General features: G+C 33.6%; 1 pseudogene; it reads left to right on the forward strand.

The window, feature by feature from the left end:
* Positions 1 to 19417: 19417 nt before the first annotated feature.
* LOC131757465 (small nuclear ribonucleoprotein G pseudogene) lies at positions 19418 to 19648 on the forward strand (annotated as a pseudogene).
* The last annotated feature ends 229 nt before the right edge of the window (positions 19649 to 19877 follow it).

The following is a 19877-nucleotide window of genomic DNA, read 5'->3' on the forward strand; positions in this document are numbered from 1 at the left end:
CTGCCGATGCAGGAGACACGGGTTTGTGCCCTGGTCCGGGAAGATCCCACATGCCGCGGAGCAACTGAGCCCGTGAGCCATGGCCACTAGGCCTGCGCGTCCGGAGCCTGTGCTCCGCAACGGGAGAGGCCACAACAGTGAGAGGCCCGCATACTGCAAAAAAAAAAAAAAAAAAAAAAAAAAAAAATTACACTTAAAAATCACCTGTACATATTTTGGAGAAATGTCCTGGGCAATTACTTAAATTTCTTATGAAAAAGAAATGACTGTCAAGAATTGAGACACAGAAAAGGTGATGATTTCTTCCTCCAATAATGTTACAGTGTAAAGAACAAATGCTTTAGGGTCATTACTTGTGACTTTAGAAAATAACTTTACCCCTCTAAATCTCTCTTTTTGCATGTATGTAGAGATGATATAAATAGCTAGTTCACTGTATTTCTTTAAGGACTTAAAGACTTATTTCACTTATGCAAATTGCTGGCATAGAGCAGACCAAGCATGTTAAATCAATAAAAGCATAACTTCAACTAAAATTCTGTTTTAAAATCAAAGCACTCTGGAAAGGGTTAAAGTCTTCCTTATGAGATCAGACTCAAAGACTTAAACATGTTCCCCTGATAGTTTTTATAGGGCTATAAAAACTATAATTGGCTGTATCTAGCCCACCAGTCTATAGCAGATTGGACAGGCAATGCAGTTAGAGGCAAGGAGACTCTAGATTAAGGTGGTTACCAAGAACAAAGGGTACAGATAGAGGAAAGTCAGTCCATTCAGACTGCTATAATAAAATACTTCAGATTGGGTGGCTTGTGGACCACAGAAATTTCTCATAGTTCTGGATGCAAGGAAGCCCATTTCCTAGACAGCTGTCTTTTCAGTGTAACCTCACATGGCAGAAATGGCAATGGAGCTCTCTTGATCTTCTTTTATAAGAGCACTAATCCCATTTATGAGGGGCCCACTCTCATGACCTAATCACCTCCAAGGCCCAACCTCTTAATACCATCAACTTGGGGGTTAGGTTTCAACATATGAAATTAGGGTGACACAAACAGGGAAGGAAAAGATTTCTAAAAGTTTGCCAGAAATCCACTTTGGAAAAACAGAACAAAACAAAACTACTTTATGGCCAAAAGATATTTAAATAATCACTAGTCAAATACATTTTAAAATTCATTCATATTTATTGAATTCCTACCTCATAGTATACATTTTTATCTCATACTCTGCATTTACTTTCTAAATTTACGTCATTTCAATTTCTAATAATGAAAATGCATATCATCAATAATTGAGAAGAAATCTAAAAAGAAAAGATATTAAACCTGACTTTTACAACATCTCATTGTTTTTTGTCTGTATTTATTCTCATTGTTATTGGTTCACATGCATTGTTGGAATAAGGTACTCAACGTATTTTCCATTGACCTTCAAGTGCCATCTAAACATTTTACCATGAAAAAGGCATAATGCTTGAAGACACCGAGCATTCTGATATCATGATCTCAAGAGCATTCAATATGACACTGTCATTAAGACATGAAGACATAATTAAGAAACAACTACTAAATCTCTGGCAAAGAAAGAAAATTATTCACATCATCTTTCTAGCATGCCTCAGTAATTCTAGAGAAACAGGACAGATAAACATCATTACCACACAGAAAGTTGGATTTTCATATATATATATATATATAAAAGACTATATTTGATTATATATATAAAATCTACTTTCAATAACCGATATTGGTAAACTATAGTCACATGTTTTCACCCAAAGTATGGCATTTTAAATATATTGTTTTAAATGTGAAAGATATGCCATGTACTAGTAAAGACACACAGACTAAAAATCTAACAATATAGAGAAAATTAGAATATCTCTTATGATATTATTTGTATCACTCTAGTACAGATTTTTACAAACTAGTAAGTTTTAATAAAATTTTGAGTCAACCCTATTTTACCATAAGTTTGCATATTTGCAATTCACATATCAGGTTTAAGTATAAAGTAGTTTAAATAACTGACTGAATGCTGTACATTAATTTAACTATTTATTTTCCAAAAATAAAGCTTTGTTCATAAATACATTCACATCATATTTATTTTCTAAATGTATGTATTTCCATTTAATAGCATCAAATTATTACTTTTAAAATAATGAATAAAAATAAGCATTATTCAGTTACATCTTTAAGGTAAATATATAATTTAATTTCTCCCTAATTTTTTCTATCTTTATTGGGCAAAATTTGCATTAGCAAATAGTGATATGAATAGAATTATTAACATTCATTGGTCTCTCAGTTCTGCCATTTTCTACTGGATTATGCTGCGTAAGGATTTAAATTAGCATTTTTCTCAGAATCCTTCTGCTATAGTTCCTGAAAATATCTGTGTAGCTGCTCTCTTGCTCATTTATAGCATTAGGACATTGACTTTTGCCAAAGGAAACTTCTTATAATTATAAAATTTGGATTCATGAATTATTTAATTTAAATTAAATCATTACATTTTTCTCAATGGTCAGCTACGGAATTAGAATCTGTAAAATATTAACTATAGCTCAGAAGTACTTCCAATAAGGTTTCCATGATGGAGCACACTGTTGATTCTATGGAGGAAAATGGACTATTAGTTGTTGGCAGCCTAGGTGTTAATTTTTTTTTTTTTTAAGAATTTTTAAGATGAAAGACATAAATTAATTCAAATCACCTGGACTAAATTTTGTGATTTTTGTATGGCTGCTAAGGAACCACAACTTTATAGCACTACAAATTGTATCTGCATATATATTCTCCTTAAGTTCTCTCACACCTTTGGTTTCTCCAGATTGAAAAGTATGTAATGGTTTAGTGAATATAACAATAATAATAATAATTGCTGCCAGTTAATTAGAACCTATTCTGGAGCTTTAGCTCTGATAGCTATTTTATAACTATATTTTTTACTGTTAATACAACAATGCTATAAAGTAGATTTAGTGCTAATTGTACAGATGAGGAGATGGTGACTCTGCAAATCATTAATCTTGAGAAACCAGGTTTTGAATCCAGAATTTAATTTAATATAGTTTTTAGGAAAAGAGTATGGCCTTTCAAAAAAAAAAATTTCTATATAGCACTTGGTAGGTTTTCTAGCACATAGAAAGGGCTAGGAATGTTCATTACAATTCCATTTATTAATAATACGTTAAGAAAAGACAGAAAATAAATTGTTGAAATTGTTACTGTGTCCATAGAGGAGAGACCATGACAATGGTGGTGTTCATGAAAATGTACAAAATAGTACTACTGGAAAAGTGTACCCTCCTGAGAGAAAGTGGGCGGGTCCATTCCTGTGAAATTAGAGCAGCACTTAAAGGACATGTTGAGGAGAATGGCACTTATTAAATATTAAGGTTTTGGAATATGTTTGAAGGAATAAGACTTGATCAGTTTGTCTTTTTAACAAAACCTCCCCAGGTGCTGTATGGGTTGGTCAGAGTTGGTGTAGCAGTGTTTCAAAAAGCAGGCAGAAGAGAACAAAATTTTTCTGCATCTTAATCTTGCATTAGTCCTACACATCAAACAATATTAAAATATACAACAATATATAGAGAAACACATTTCTCTTCATGGCCTTAATTGATAACATATTAGTTATAACTGGTTTTAAAGACAAAAGAGGGAACTGGTATTTGTCACCTTTTATATACCGGGACCTGCAAGGGATCCATAAATGGTGGCCTTTAATTCTAAGGTGCTATTGTTATTCTAATTTTAAGATGAGAGAACTAAAAATCAGAAAGGGGTAGCAAATTTTTCCAAGTCCAACACTGAAGGATCAAAAACCAAACCCAGATATTACCAGAGCAATTCTCTTCCTAAGATGATTCAAACACTGAAGAATAAAGAGTCCCAGTTAACAGATAAAACTGATTTCTTGAATATATATTCATGGACATGACAAGAAATGCCTTGAAATTGTACTCAAATGGCACTCACAGGTAGTCTACGTAAATTGCATGTATGGGTCCATGTGCATGTACAAGAGGGTGTGTGCATGAGCAGTGGGACATCATACGCATATGCATGTTATACTTTTTTCTAGCCCATATGAATAGTTTTAATCCAATTCAGAAATGTTGTATATGCTATAAGTGCACCAGATTTTTATAATTCAAATATCATAATATGTCATTATGCAGTATTATAACATACTGCATAATATTAACACTACATTTATATGTGCAAAATACTCTACTTCATGAATGCATACAGAATTTTCTCAAAGATTTCTCACTGTTTCAAAGAATATCTGTTATCACTAAAGTGCAAAAAAAACAAAACAAAAAAAACCAAAAAAACCCCCAGTCATTCAGCATCCTCATGCTAAACACTCCAGGTACTTAGAAATTTAACAGTTTAGAATTAATGCCTCTAACGTAACATGGTCAGCACATAAATATTTAATCCCATTTCTGTAAACTTTCAGAATTAGCATATATTGTGGTAAGAGTTCAATAGCACTAACACATACAGAAGTAAAGCCCACTTAGTTCGTTTTAGCCAGTGCTTTGAGCCACCAAAACTCTTACCAGAACTACTTTATGGGGGATATCTACCTAGTCATCCTCTCCATTTAAAATGTTCCTACTAAACTGCTAATGGATGCAACAAGACTTTTTTGTTTCTTTATTTATTTTTTTTAAGACAAGAAAGTGAGCAAGGAAAAATGAGAAGGGGCAGGAATAATTCCTAAAATGCTTACTCACTCCTTGAACAGTCTATCAACTGCATGTACACTTGGACTCCATGCATGTGCTGTAGAGATGGATAGGAAGTCATAATAAGAAATGAAGTTGTCTTCCACTGAATGTTGCTTAGCTAAGTCAGAGGTTCAAATGTCAGTAGACACTGTGTCATGACAATAACCTTACAGACGTCACTGTCTCTTCAACTCGCTGCAGGGTTTTGGCAGTTCAAAATCAGCGGACTCATTTTTCATCTTTGGTTGAGTTTGATTTCACATGAATCTTCAAGAAGGCATTTTAAAGTCCTTTAAATTCCCAGAGTAGAATTAAACATTAGAACTTGGATGATGCCCCGAATATCTTTTACACAGACAGGTGTCAAATATCTAAAACAACACAAGATGCTCATTTGAACATGAGTAATTTAACAACAAAAGAGGAGTGGAACTAGGATATTATTTTGTGTTCTTTCCTCTGGCTCTTTTGAAATAGAGCATTAAAAGCTTGTGTGGATGATATGGGTTTTTGTTGTGACACTTATCAGTCATCTATACTTTGCACTTGAAAAAACTGCGAAAGCAAACACTGTTAGGGAAAGCTATCTCTTTAAATCATCTAAGAATAATTTATGCCCCTGAGAAGATAGTGTGTCAGCAAAATTGTTACATTTTTGATTAAAAGATGTGTGCAATTTAATAAAGTTTGTAGGTCACTGAACTGGCTTCAGGATTTCAGGCAGGAAGGAAAACAAATTTGAGAGAGCTGAGCATAAAAACTGCAATAACGAAAAGAGGACAACCATAAGAAAAAAAATTAGAAGACTAAAACCAAATTGTTTTCTCAAAAATGAAACCTAATATCAGATGATGATCACACAAGATATATTTCCAATAAAATATGAAATAGTAACTGAGGATTTACATTTTAATTGCCACACATCACTTATTAAGTTGTACCTGGTTCTAGTTCCCAGAAGATCAGAAAAAATATGGGTCTATAATTCTGATTTATTAGCCTGCTTTTAATGCGATGTTCCGAAGTTTATGCAACTATCAGTCCACAGGGAAAGCAGAAGTAATCAAATTCATGATTTTGTTTGTTTTGCTTTTTAGTGAATAATTTTTAAACTGTTCATAAAAACAATATAAAGATAATTTAACAATAATAGCTGCAATTTATTGTGTGCTAGACACATTGTTCAATTGTGCCAGTGTAAATGCTGACATAAGAGAGAGAAACTTAACATCAACCAACGTATAGAGAAATTTTAGGTGAACAAATAGGCATTCACTCGGTAGATAAAATAAGTGTAATCAAAATGGGCATTCAAATCTAATATTTTTCTGAGTTTTTTAAATTTGATGAACCTAAATTTAACTCTAAATTTCTACTTTCCCATCCTGGAATTATAATTGTGTCTCAAGGTTTTCCAGTGTGAAAAAAAGAAAAAAAGCCCACTTGTGCTCTGTCATCTAAACGCTCTGCTTATCTCTATTTTTATAAATGGCCTTCAGGTTTGAAGTTTGATGATTCTGCTAATTTCAATGCCACTCTCACAATAGAGAAAGCTTGCTAGCCCATGTCACTCACATATTAAATCTTGACCCACCCTAAGGACCTTTTTGTGTGTTTTCTTATGACGACTCTTTTCTTCGAGGAAAATGATGTTGCTTTCTAATTTGAAGGATGCTTCAGAATTCCACTCAATGGCTCATGAAAAAATATCTCCTCACTTATAACAATACTCTGCTACTTGCTTTCCCTTATTATGTGCTAAAATAAAATCTCTAAAAAGTTTAAGACGTTATAAGAGATATTAGTGCTTTTGACTTTAAAGAGCATTTTCTATGGCAAATAATAAAAATAATAATGCAGAGAACAATACTAACCTCTTAAACTATTTTGGAGATGTTGGAGGTATAGCAGCTTTAATTCAATGTCATACGTCAAGAATTATTTTGCCATATATGTTGTATGAAAATCATAGGATTGAGTAAAAATCTTTATGAGAAAGGGATTGAGGAATCGAGGGAAAAAAAATCGAGCTGATTCGCTTTCATGGCAGCAGTGCAAAATTGAAGACACTCTGGCCCTTAAATAAGACATTGTCATGATTCTAATAAACAAATTTGCCAAGTTTCAGCACTGCCTGAAGTTGCATATTTATTAGACAACTCTTAATTAGGCAGTTTTGTAATTTGTACCTTTATGTACTATTCTTACAAATACATTTCACTTACACAATTTATATGCTGGTATTCTTGTTATGTTAGGGCCTATTATGTGTTCATTTCCACAGAGCTTCTAAAATCACTTACAAAATTTAACTCAGAATAAAATAGAAGGAATTATACATTAAAACATCTTCCCACCAAAACAACAAATTGGTCATAAGAAGCGAAGAAATTGTCATTCTCAGTTACCTTAAATGAGCTTTCTGCCATTTTATAATCTTCCTAATAGGAAATCATGTATGCTTTCAAAAATTGTGGCAAATTGTAGATGTAAGTGGGCCCTGGACATTGTTTTGCCTTTTATGAGATGATAAAAATTTCATTAGCAATAATATTGGCTATTTTAAGTAATTATTGCCTTTCCAATTTGGTTTACACCTATGAGACCAAGAAATCAAAATTCATGTTACTAGAATCCTCTTTTTCTCCATTACCATAGCAACATACCACTGAACATGTAAATATGATATACACATCTAATTTGTTCTTGGTCTACAGGTAGTTAACTAAGCAAGATGTATCTACTGAGATTAGCCCACTTTGTCATTCAATTCATCTCACCAAATAAAGTGACAGATTATCATATTGCTGGGTGAGTAATAATAATTTCATTCCTTTACCTATTCTCACATCATGTTTAATGAATTCTAATGTGTATTTTCATGTTAGAAGTATTTAAGGGACAAGAAGTTCACTATGAGGTGACTTTACTTGGAAACTTCATGTTTTCATTTACTTGTTTGAATCAGTTTACATTAAATAATTTTCTGTATTTTATTTGCTCTCAGATTATGTCATATATATCTGTCTCATCAATTCAACGGATCATAAGTATGTTAAGCACATAAAAATCCTTCCAATCATAGATGGACCGTTAAAGAGAGAGAATATGAAGCAAGCAGCCTTGGTTTCAATCCTGACCCCAACACTTATTAGCTGGATGATTTTTGCACGTCGCGTAACCGCTCTGAGCTGCATCAAGTGTATCACATGTAAAAGAGGGATAGTAACACGACTCACCTTAGTAGATTGTTGTGAGGATTAAATACGATTTTTAAAGAGGTTTTAAAAAAAACCTGCCTAATACAGAGATAACTGTATGTATATTTATTACCAAAATCAGTAGCTATGAAAAATATTCTCCTAGAGTGTCTAGATTGGAATTTGGCAGACTTTGTCTGGAGAGGACCAGACAGTACATTTTTAGGTTTTGCAGGACACAAACATCTCTATCACATTTTTGTTTGTTTGATTTGTTTTTATACTCCGTTACAATGTTAAAAACATTCATAGCTCACAGGCATAAAAATGCAGGCCAGATCTGGCCCATGGGCTGTAGTTTGCCAACCCATGGTCTGGATGATAGGAATCCTTGCGGACTACAATATATAGTAACAGATAGAAGGAAAATTCACATAGCCCTAGAGGATAAAGTGCCCTGTTGTTTTCATGTGTTTTTGATTCTTTTTACTGATGAGGACAGAACAGAAAACATTTTCCAGACCAGTTGCTGCATATTGAGTGCCAGATGTTGTGTTAGTTAGTGTTAGTAAAAACCCCATAACTGGAAGTAAACTAAGATCAAGGCTTAACTAATTGGTTATATCTGGGGTAGTCCATATCATTCAGCTTCATCTACATAGTTTTGATTGAGGATATGATGGCGACCACCACCCTTCCATCCTCTCAATCACCGAGGGTGGACCCAGTATATGAAATGGATTATGATTCCTTTTCCTGATGATACTTCCTCACATCAGGGAACAAATATGAAGGTTCTGTTTTTTACTTAATATATCTATCCTAATTAAGCATTTGAGAATGGAAAACGAACAACATTGGGAACTCAAATATTGGACCAACTGTAACAGAGTCCTGGGCTAGGACTCCATTCATATCTTGCAGCCATAAGACCACACTCTAACTGGGGGTCCATAATAGAATTCATGTTCCTTAGTATCAAGACCCTATACCAATAACCATCAAATGCCCTAGGTATTCAGTTTTCCCCCCTATACAGTTGCTAAGGTGAATGGTTGCCGATTTCTTTGGGAAAGAACTGGGGGAATAGTTATATAGTGGTGGTTTGTGGTATTTCTGGGTCTTTTTAAAGGGTATCATGTCTTGCTTTCAATATATGGGCTATGGATCTTAAAATTGGATCAGACCTAGAAACAGGTAAGGACTTGTAATTTTCCATTGTCACAACTGACCTCAGTCTGTTTCTCACTAACTCCTTTTTCTTTCCTGTTTGTAAAAGTAAAGTCATTGCCTAGTTTCCTACCCATTTTTCACGGTTAAGACATTATAATTTATTAACCAATGCCATAGACTTGTGTATTGAGTTTCATCATATTAAGGCCACATGGTTCCCACGGTTGTTTTGCTGTCCATGCTGATGCTTGTCCCCACCTCACCTCTAATGGTTAAGGGTCAACACTGCATTTCTGCTATTCAAAAGTCACTCATAACATCACTCAACCTTAATGAGCCTAGTTTTATGGAGATATCTCCCATCATCATCCCTGAGATAGAGAGGATATTCACCATGTCGCTGCCCAACGATGGAGTTTCCATTTCTTACTGTCTTAATGAAGTGTGTGTTGTCTGGGATTTTTTGGTAAACATAACATGTCCAGTTCTCTGAGCTTTCAAATCTTTCTACAAAGGAGTTCTGTCATCTCTATCTCATAACATTAGGGCATCATTGAGTGCAACTTTCAAGGGACTATTCAAGAAGTGCATCCAAGAACTGGCTCTATATCAATGTATCATTGATAGACTATTAAATTCTGAATTATAGGAGTTTCCACAACCCCATGTCAGTTAACTTTCCCTTATATAGCCTTAAAATCTACTCCCTCTGGGTCAGCATACTTAATATACATTCTCACATGTTTTTCATTGCTCTTATCAGGACATATTATCCTTGGTCTTGCAACTCTTTTAGGGAGTAAATTATATTCTCCTGGAGGAGAACAGACTTCTCATCAGTTTATACTGAGACCTGACCACAGTTATTCGTCTAGATGAAGACAAGCTGGGGAAGGCCTTGAGTAATACAATCATCATCTAGGGGTATCCACTTCAGTGAGGTCTGCATTGTATCCAGGTAGGTTTAGTAGATGCTGCAAAATAGTTTCAAAGTGGTTGTATCAACTTAACTCCCAACCAACAAGTTGTGAAGGTATAAAAATTCCGTTTATTCCACAACGTCACTAACACTTTAATATTTCAAGTATATTGTCAAACATTTCACCCATTATGTTTTGGGACTTGTTGGTTGTATCATGTGTTGGTTTAATTTGAATTTTTCTGATGACTAATGATGTTCTACAAAGTTTAAATACTAATTGGTCACTAGAGTACCTTCTTGTGAAGTAACCATTCAAGATTTGTGTCCATTTATGTGTCATTTTCTAATTGATTGGTAGGCATTCTTTACACAGGATGAGTCTGTTGCCTGATATGATACATACAAGGTCACACTTTTTATCTATCTATCTATCTTCTGTAATATACCTTCTCCAATCATATTCTCTCAGTGGTGTATTTTGATGCATGTAAGTTATTAATTTTAATACAATTTATTAATTATGCTCTTCCTTTTATGACTAATAAGTTTTACTTCTTGTTTAAGAGATGTTTGTCTACTCTGAGGTCAAGAAGTTCTATAATTTTTACTAAAAGCTTTACTGTTTTACTGTAAACATTTAGATCTGCAGTTTATCTGGAATTATGAGCTTGTGTGTCTCTGTATCTGTGTGTGCACACAAATGTGTGCACGCTTGTTTGCAGTTGAAAAGGACAGCCTTTTTCCACAGTACTGCTTTCACCATTTTCACAAATCATGTAACCATATATGTTTACATTTTTTTGAACTCTTCATTGTATTGAACCCTCCAGTTAGTTTATCCTTGTGCCAATATTACATGTTTTCCAGGAGGAACAGGGCTCAGCTTTGGCAAGAATAAGAAAATAAAATATTGCAGATATACTGAATGATTGACCACATGCTATTTGTATCAAGAGAAAGATTGTACCCCCATTATTCTGTTAATTCTCTGTTCTTTGGAGAGTATGTTTGATGTTGGAGTAGATAATACATGAGAACACCACAGATAAAGCAAAACCAAACAAACAAAATTAGAGAGGAATCTGGAAAAACAAGGACCTCTGAGACAAGAAAGTACTTATCTTTCAAGGGCATCTGAAAAGGAAATTTTTTTTCTATGTATAAACTTTTGGCACTAAACTTCAGTACCTATGCCAATTGAAGTTTGATACTCCCTCTATGAAAAGTACCTCAGTTATATACAACACAATATAAGACTGTTTCACTCTGGATTAGGCATTTTGCTATCAAACATGCATATGACATCTTTGTGTTTGTGTGTGTGTGTGTGTGTGTGTGTGTGTGTGTGTGTATGTGTGTGTAGAGAAAGAGAATGAGAAAGGGGAAGAGAGAAAAACACAAAGAGAGAGAGGGAGAATGTATTCCAATTTTTAAGGAAAAATTTAGCTTTTCATTAAATAAATATTTCACCTTCAAAAGGCAAGTTATTCATTAGCTGTTTTGACTAAACAATATACAGAATGTACCATAGGTTCAAAACTTTTATGAAGATCTTACAAATATAAAAGTCTCTTAAGGTATGGTCCTTATTTTAAGAGACTAAAATAGTTTTGGAAATAAGACTAAGGTATATTTTAATATTAGGAAGCAAAGCATTTTGGTGTAAAATAGAATGCTAAGCATAATCTTGCATAGTATAAGTACAGCAGGACTTGTGGGAGAGAGAGGTCACAGGAGGTTAGAATAAATGAATTTTTCTGATAATTTGACATGTGTATTTGAATGTAAATACTTTATCTGTTAATAGTTTGCCTGCCCTCTCTTTTTTGTTTTCTTAAGAACTGCATTTTGGAAAATGTACTGTGTTTAATACAGACACTTACTTTAATTTCCTTTTCTTTATAATGTGAGTGGGAGGGACAATAAAAAATGATCTTAAGTATATGGAAATGTTAAATGGCCTAAAAATTTGGAAATCTCCCACTTTACTTGTTATATTCCTCCAAAACCACTCAAAGGCTTGTCTTTTCTCTTTTATTTCAGGATTTTAATTCCTGGATGAAGGAAGTAGGAAAATGACTACAATTGAAGTTTAATCATGTCTTTGTATGTGTAATGGTAACTATGCTTCGAAAAATTATTACCTCTTAGACCAGAGTTGGAAAGAAACTAAAGCATCTCTCTCCTTAATTCAAGTGTAGACTAACGACTAACTGGACCCCAAAGCATACTTATCATATATTGTATGGCTATATAAGGGCAAATCAAATTCCCGACTGATTTATGATTTATGAAAACAACCATTTTCATATAATTTGTAACTAAGAAGTTGCTAACTCGCTCTTAATTGATCTATTTACACAGTTAATGTAGTAAATTTGTGTTATTAATGTTTATTTTAAAATTATACTGATTGTTCATAGTATAGTCTTAAAATGTTATCCTTCTTTCTTCCAATATTAAATATTTTGCTGTTTAAAACAATAAAAAGGAAAGAAGTCTAGTCTTTTGTCCTGTAGCCCTACGTTATCTTTTTCGTCCACACTGACAATCCTGGCAGGCCAACAATCAAAATCTCCTACAGAAGAAGTGTGTTTTATTCATTACAACCACCCATCACATGTATCACTATGTTTCCTCCTTTTGCCGATGGCTTGAGTCAAAATATATATCCTTTCAGAGAAGCAATAACCTATCCTTAAATATAATGTCTGGCCATGCAATTCTTTCTCCTCTCACGTTAATAAACTGAGTAAGAACCACATCTTATTAAATACCATTGGCGGTAACCTCAAAGCCACATCCTGTTACCCTTTGTTATGTGACAAAATTTTTAAGATGAAATCTACTGTTTAAATGATCATACCTCCAAAAACAGTCTTACATGAATACATATTCGCCTGGAGTTCTCAAAATTACAGAGGAGGTGAAAAACAAATATTCATTTAGCCTCATTACGTATTTTTCTCTCTTTATACTGTGAAGGATATTCGTGAAATTTACAAATAAGTTTAAGCTGGTTTTACCTCATTTAAACTACTTTCAGTCAGTGTTGCTTAGTGTTTCTTTAGAAACATCACATTCTAATACATTTTTCATTGATCTGAATACACTTTAATGTTTTGAAATATAGAGAAAACATATTAGAAAACACTGGTCTGAGGCTCCATTTATTTCATTAATTCTAAAATCAGTGTTTCTTCAAGGAAGTGGAGACACATGGAAAGTACTGAGAATGTACTGAAATGCTGAAACAAATTAAGAACTAGGCCAAATAATTTAGAAAAACACAGACACACAGACAAGTGTAGCCGACTTTTTCTAAGATGGATGCTGAGTCCGTTCCACTGGCTTTCAGTCTCTAGTCATAGATGACTATTGAGCAAAATTTTAAAATAGGACATTTCTACCTATCGTCATTTGTATGGAAGTTAGAATATGCCTAGGTGTTTTTTTTCATACATGATCCATAAAGGTAAAGCATTGTGCTTTAGGTAACTAAAACTTCAGGTAATTAAACTAGATGTTTTTTCTTTAGCAATGGCATTTATATAGACCTTAATTAAGCATTTAGAAACAAAGATAAAGCAAAATTTCAGTTAAAAATGAATGTATTCTACATTATAAAATACTAATTATTCGTATCTAAACTATGATTACTTTTCCAGGTGGAAATGTGTGGTGATTCTAGTGCTCTCGGTCTTCAGGGCTAAGGAGAGAAGGTGACTGTTTCAGAAATGACATTGGTGCAATTGCACCATATTCTTTCCAATATGAGAACAATGATAACTTTAAAATTATGTCTCAACCTCAATAACTCATGTCAATAAGCACAAATGTGAAAATAAGTACCATAAACTCATATATCACACTATTTCTTCTTACTAGTCCCATAATAGAGATACCTTCAGTTTGAACCCTTTTTCATATGCTTTGGAGGAGGCTAGTTTTTCTCGGTCCATGTTTTGGACAAATGACTCCTTTATAGGAATTGTTAGTAAATCATAATTGTCGCAAGTTCCCCACTGAACCTACCGAAAAAGACAATTCCCTTTCCTCTGATAGTGTTAGATAAAAATATGATATGCATAAAATCCAGTGCTAGCCTTGTCCGGATATATCAGGACAGCACTGGATAGAAGGTGATTCCAAGGCAAAGAGAAGCAGATTTAACATGAGAGACCAATGATGGCAAAGAGGCTTAGTTACAATCCTGGATCTACCTACACTTGAGAGTAAGAAGGCCCATGGATTACTTTTTCTCTCATTTGCAAACTTATTTAAGATTTATTTATGTAATTTGCATTTTAGTTTGAGTTAGGATTACATGGTTTGTAACCCAAAGAGAGCCATTTACTACAGATAGTACTATATGACCAAGGATAGTGCAAGTAACAAACCTTAAAGTACAGAATAATCTGCGTTAAAGTGGGATCAAGGACATGGACTACACACTGCCACCCTTCATTCCCAGAGCAGATATTTAGATTCTTGTTACATGCAATCAAAACAATTTTATAAATTGCGCAACTGCCATACCTTGGCATTCAGACTCACTCAACTAAGACTTTAAAGGATATGGTAGAAAACTGTCCAGGTGTTTGTGTTTTACAGCTACTTTTTGTGGCTTTCCACACAATGAGAAGGACAATGTCTAGCTGTACAAAGCAGCATTTGGTCAAGCAAACAATTACAACAGAGAATGATAAGTGCCATGATAGACGCACATACCTGGTGGGAAATGTTCTTCTCACCACGCCATGGCTACCACTTGTCCCATCCACTTTACTCTTCAACAAGGTAGGGCAGACACTAATGTAATTATTACATCAGAGCCTAGGAAATAAAGACTCAAAGAGTCTCTACCTCTTTAAGTAAAAAAAAAAAAAAAGAAACCATTAATTCTTTCTTTACCTCACAGGGAGAATACAGTTAAATAACTATATAACAATAACCATGAATACTTAAGTTGAATTTCCTCAGTAAAAAGTAAAATGGTATTGGACTAAGTTCAACCAGAATCCAGGAAATGCCTTTTTTTGGACATATGTATAACTTAACACTTTTGTGAGAATTTTTCAGTGATGTCTTCTCATTGACTGCTGACAGAATGTAACAGTATCAATGAACATAAGAGCTTAGGTCCTTTTGTGAGGAAGTGATGGATGGTCTTATTTCTTTCTGTTTCATTGTTCAGTCGGTACACCTCTTTGAGTAAATGCTGAAGACTATAATAAATTCTCATCACATTTCTAGAACCTCTCATTTATACTGAAGGTTGTTTCAATATAAGCTTGCCAACACTTTCCAACAAAACTCTACTGTTAATGTCAATTAAAGTAAAATTTGCCAAACAGCTTGTCTAGAAGTCAGATTAATGTTAACTATGTCCAGAAATAGATGCATACTTTGATGCTTAGTTTTTAAAAAGTTAAGAATTACCTTATTAGAAGGAATGCATTCATTGCTTTCATGCTTTGTTTTCTCTAAGAGCTTTCAACATAACAAAAAAACTACTTTGTTTACTTTTAATGTTAAACGTTCTTTCAGTATCAACTGTGAAAAATAATAAAAGATATCTCATTCTGTTAAAAGAAGAAATAAAACTGTGTATCACTTTATCATTGCCTCAATATAGGTAGATGATAGTTGATAGATAGAAATAGATATAGATGATATAGATATAAATATAAAATGATAGATACAGAGATAGAGATAAAGGATTGAGCAAATTACAAGGTTTCCAGATTCTTACTCCAGAAATGCTTTTCCTGTTATAATTCTGTCTGTCAGCAAACCTCAAATCATAAGTCCTTATTACAATAGTAAGTTCTGAGATCACAGTAGGTTTTGAAACTTGACACTGCAAAACCAAATAGTTCTGTGACGTTGGACAAGTTGTAGAACTTCTGTAAACCTCACTTTTTTCATCTAAATAATAGAAATGTAATGGTTTAATGTGAGGAATCATTGAGATAAACTATTCAAAGCTGTTGGAAGAACACTGATTACACAATTCATGTTTGTAGGTTATGTTATTACCATTGTGATTATTTTTGTTGTTATTATTGAATATCTATTAGCTATTCAACCAAAAATCTATATATTCCAAAGATGTGGCTAGTGATTCTCAGTTACTGTAAAACTATTTGTTTACAAACTGATAGCTTATTAAAGTCCTATATTGTTAATGGGTTGCACATTCATGTGGCTCTGTGAAATTAAGGTTTAATGTCCATTTGAAACTTCAATAGTTTGGGATACACCTTTATATAAAGGCAGTGTAGGATAATATTGAAGACCAGAGACTTTGGAGTTTTGTAGAAAGTAATGGTAGTTCTGACCCTGCTACTGCTTGGTCTTGAGCTCTTAGACATGCATTTATCTTTTCTAAATCAAAACTTCCTCAGTATAGTGCAAATGTGTCTTTGTGGCATACAACTCCTTACAGAATCTATTAATTTCCAAATACATTTATATTTTTTAAACAAACCTAAAAATTCCTACTAATGAAACAACTTGAATAATTGGAAATTATAAATGCTTAAAAATAAAGAACACTAATCCCTCACTAGAGATAGCCCTAGCTAAAATTATAACTACTTTCTTTTCAGTCCTGTGGATCTTGTGGTTCAGACTCAGAGGCACAGGGCACTTAGGAAAGTTAATGCTTGTATCACACTTTTTTAGAAATGTTATAAATGTTTCATGATAATTAGAACTAATTGTGACAACAATTATTTTTAAGGAAGAGCAAATGCAAAAATGCATGTTTGATTTTAGTTATACAATTCATATGTTTGTCTTTCATTTGCCATTAAATACCATATCTAATCTTCTGAGGACTTAAAATGTGTTTATATGAATAAATTTCTTATTGGAATATTGTGATGATAAGAAAAATTCTCCAGGTCTAGCAAAACATATATTAGTGTCTAGTACAGGCACAAAATAAAAGTTTGATTCTATAAAAACTTAGAAAATGTTGAGAATTATTACCTTTTTTTTCATAAGAGCACAATGTCAACATAAATTCACTTTATATTTATTTCATTGATTTTTATGTAATGGATCAGAAGATTTAGGTAAGATTATTATGCTATAGTGTTAAATGTTTCAGTTTGTTTCCGTGTCATGAGTAATAAGCTGTGATAAGCACCTGGGTTTTTTCCGTACTTATTGTCGCAGAAGTTATTTTTACTCAAATGCTTAATAAATATGTCCTTTAAATTATGTCCTTGTCTTCCTCTTGCTCTCCCTCCCCAGCATTCTCCAGGATGATTTTAGGGTCCAAGTGAGTCTGGAATGCTGAAAAAATCTACAACTATTTATTACACACCCATTATCTGAAATATGTAGTGGGGTAAGGTGAGTATAAATTCACTTATTCTCCATCTTTGGAATATTTTAATTTAAAAGGTTCTGAGTTTTCTATATTTTGGGATTTTTACTTAAATTATTCTGTTGTATTTAATTTTAATAACTCAAGCCAGTAAAATAATTGTTGGTACTTATTTATAACCCTTTTGCTGCAAATGGGACGACATTATTCATATTGGTAGATAGATTAGATAAACAAATAGGTAGATAAACATAGATATATACATAGTTTAAAGAATTTCTGCAAATCCCTCACTGGTTAATTTCCCAAAACACTTTGTTTTAAATGCTCCAATATTTAGTGGAAAAATTATAAAAATATAACTTAATGTATATATATGCTAAAATAAATTGTACAAATAGATATAGATTTAGATATCTGGTTTTGGTCAATATTTATGGGTGAAAAACTCATATATTTAACATACACTTTTATTAAAATGATGTATAAGAAAAATATCTAGTTATTATATATATATATATGGTCAGCAAAATAACTCATTAATAGAAGCTTGATTGGTTGAATGAAAACATTAAATCTAAAATAAGGGGCTTCCCTGGTGGCGCAGTGGTTGAGAATCCGCCTGCTGATGCAGGGGTCACGGGTTCGTGCCCTGGTCCGGGAAGATCCCACATGCCGCGGAGCGGCTGGGCCCGTGAGCCATGGCCGCTGAGCCTGTGCGTCCGGAGCCTGTGCTCCGCAACGGGAGAGGCCACAACAGTGAGAGGCCCGCATACCGCAAAAAAAAAAAAAAAAAAAAAATCTAAAATAAGTCTAGGCTGAATTGCCCCATCTACTTGATTTACATTTCTACTGTAATGCAATATTCATACTTGATCTATGAAAAGACTTTTGTTTCATAGTCATACATTTAATAATCTCTAAGCTCTGCCCCACGTATGTTAATAGCTATACTTAAGACAGGCTTGGTTTACGAAGCACTAAATACAATGATCTCTTTTCAAATAGAGTGGCATCTATTTTTTGAAAACTACTGCAGTTCTACTGAGTATCCTGTCAATGAAAGTTCAGATGGTAAAAAGAAGTGGATTGAAGGTGGAGAGAACAGAGAACAATGTCATTACACCTGTCAAATAATGATAAACAGATGCATAAATTACTTTCTTATCCCTTTTTCACATTTAGCCTTTTTTTATACTAGAACACACATACAGACTAAAAAATTCACAATCATCCTGTTCCCTAGTGCATATTCTAGTACAGTGTAAAAAATTAAACAGAAACCTCAATTAAATAGAGCTGGGAGTCCTGAAAGGGGTTGCTCTCATACCCTAAGACAGCAGAGCCCAACAGGAGAAAGACTCCTCTTCTTTCCCCGCAAGGACTCAGTCAATGAAAAGCCATGGACTCTGCAGTAGCCCTCCCAACTTCCTTTTCTTCTTTATAAAATTGTTCTCCTTCCCTTGTTGTGCAGAAGTTGCACACTATGGTTGCAAAGTCTGAATTGCAATTCTCTGCTGAGACTAGACCTGTCTTTGTTGGAGAAATATCTAGCAATCTATTTATTTCAGGTCAACAATATGAAGGCAGACACACACACACACACACACACATACGCAGATTGGAAACAATTTTTAAGACTGGGACTTCTTAATTTTTTCTAATAGGATTTTGTAGCAGAGAGGAGGAGACCCAATGTGATTTCTTTTACACTGACTTTCAATTTGGACTGAAAATATAAGAGCTGATGCTTCTGACAATTTTTAATTGTGTAAGCATTTCCTCTGTAATTTTATGGAAATTTATCTTACTGTAACAACTAATCACAAGTTATTTAATATACCACATTTTCTTAGCTATAACAGAACTATATATCACATTTTATTTGTATACATTACCTCAGCCAGGGATAAAGAAAACATTTTTTTTTTCTACTTTTAGTAAAGAATTGCTGTAACTGCTGGAGCATGAGGGACAATTAGAATTCCTTTTAGAGGCATCTTTGAGCTCGTCGAGTAGACATCATGAGCAAAGCTCACCCTCCCGATTTGAATAAATTTATGGACAAGAAGTTATCATTAAAATTAAATGGTGGCAGACATGTCCAAGGAATATTGAGGGGATTTGATCCCTTTATGAATCTTGTGATAGATGAATGAGTGGAGATAGCAACTAGTGGGCAACAGAATAATATTGGAATGGTGGTAATACAAGGAAATAGTATCATCGTGTTAGAAGCCTTGGAAGGCGTATGAACAATGGCTGTCTTCACCAGGGAAATCAACTGCTTCCACGTGACCCCTCTCCACATTTTACTACGATGAAAATTGGGTCATGTACATTTTCTTACTGAACTTTTTTGTTACGTAAAATTATGTAATAGTCAAAAAAAAAAAGAATTTCTGTCGATACCTTGAAAATCAAGGACACATATAGTTCAAAGAACCTTGATTAAAAATAGAGGAAATAGGGCTTCCCTGCTGG

Source organism: Kogia breviceps, chromosome 5, assembly GCF_026419965.1.
Source record: "Kogia breviceps isolate mKogBre1 chromosome 5, mKogBre1 haplotype 1, whole genome shotgun sequence".
In the NCBI taxonomy this organism is placed as follows: domain Eukaryota; kingdom Metazoa; phylum Chordata; class Mammalia; order Artiodactyla; family Physeteridae; genus Kogia; species Kogia breviceps.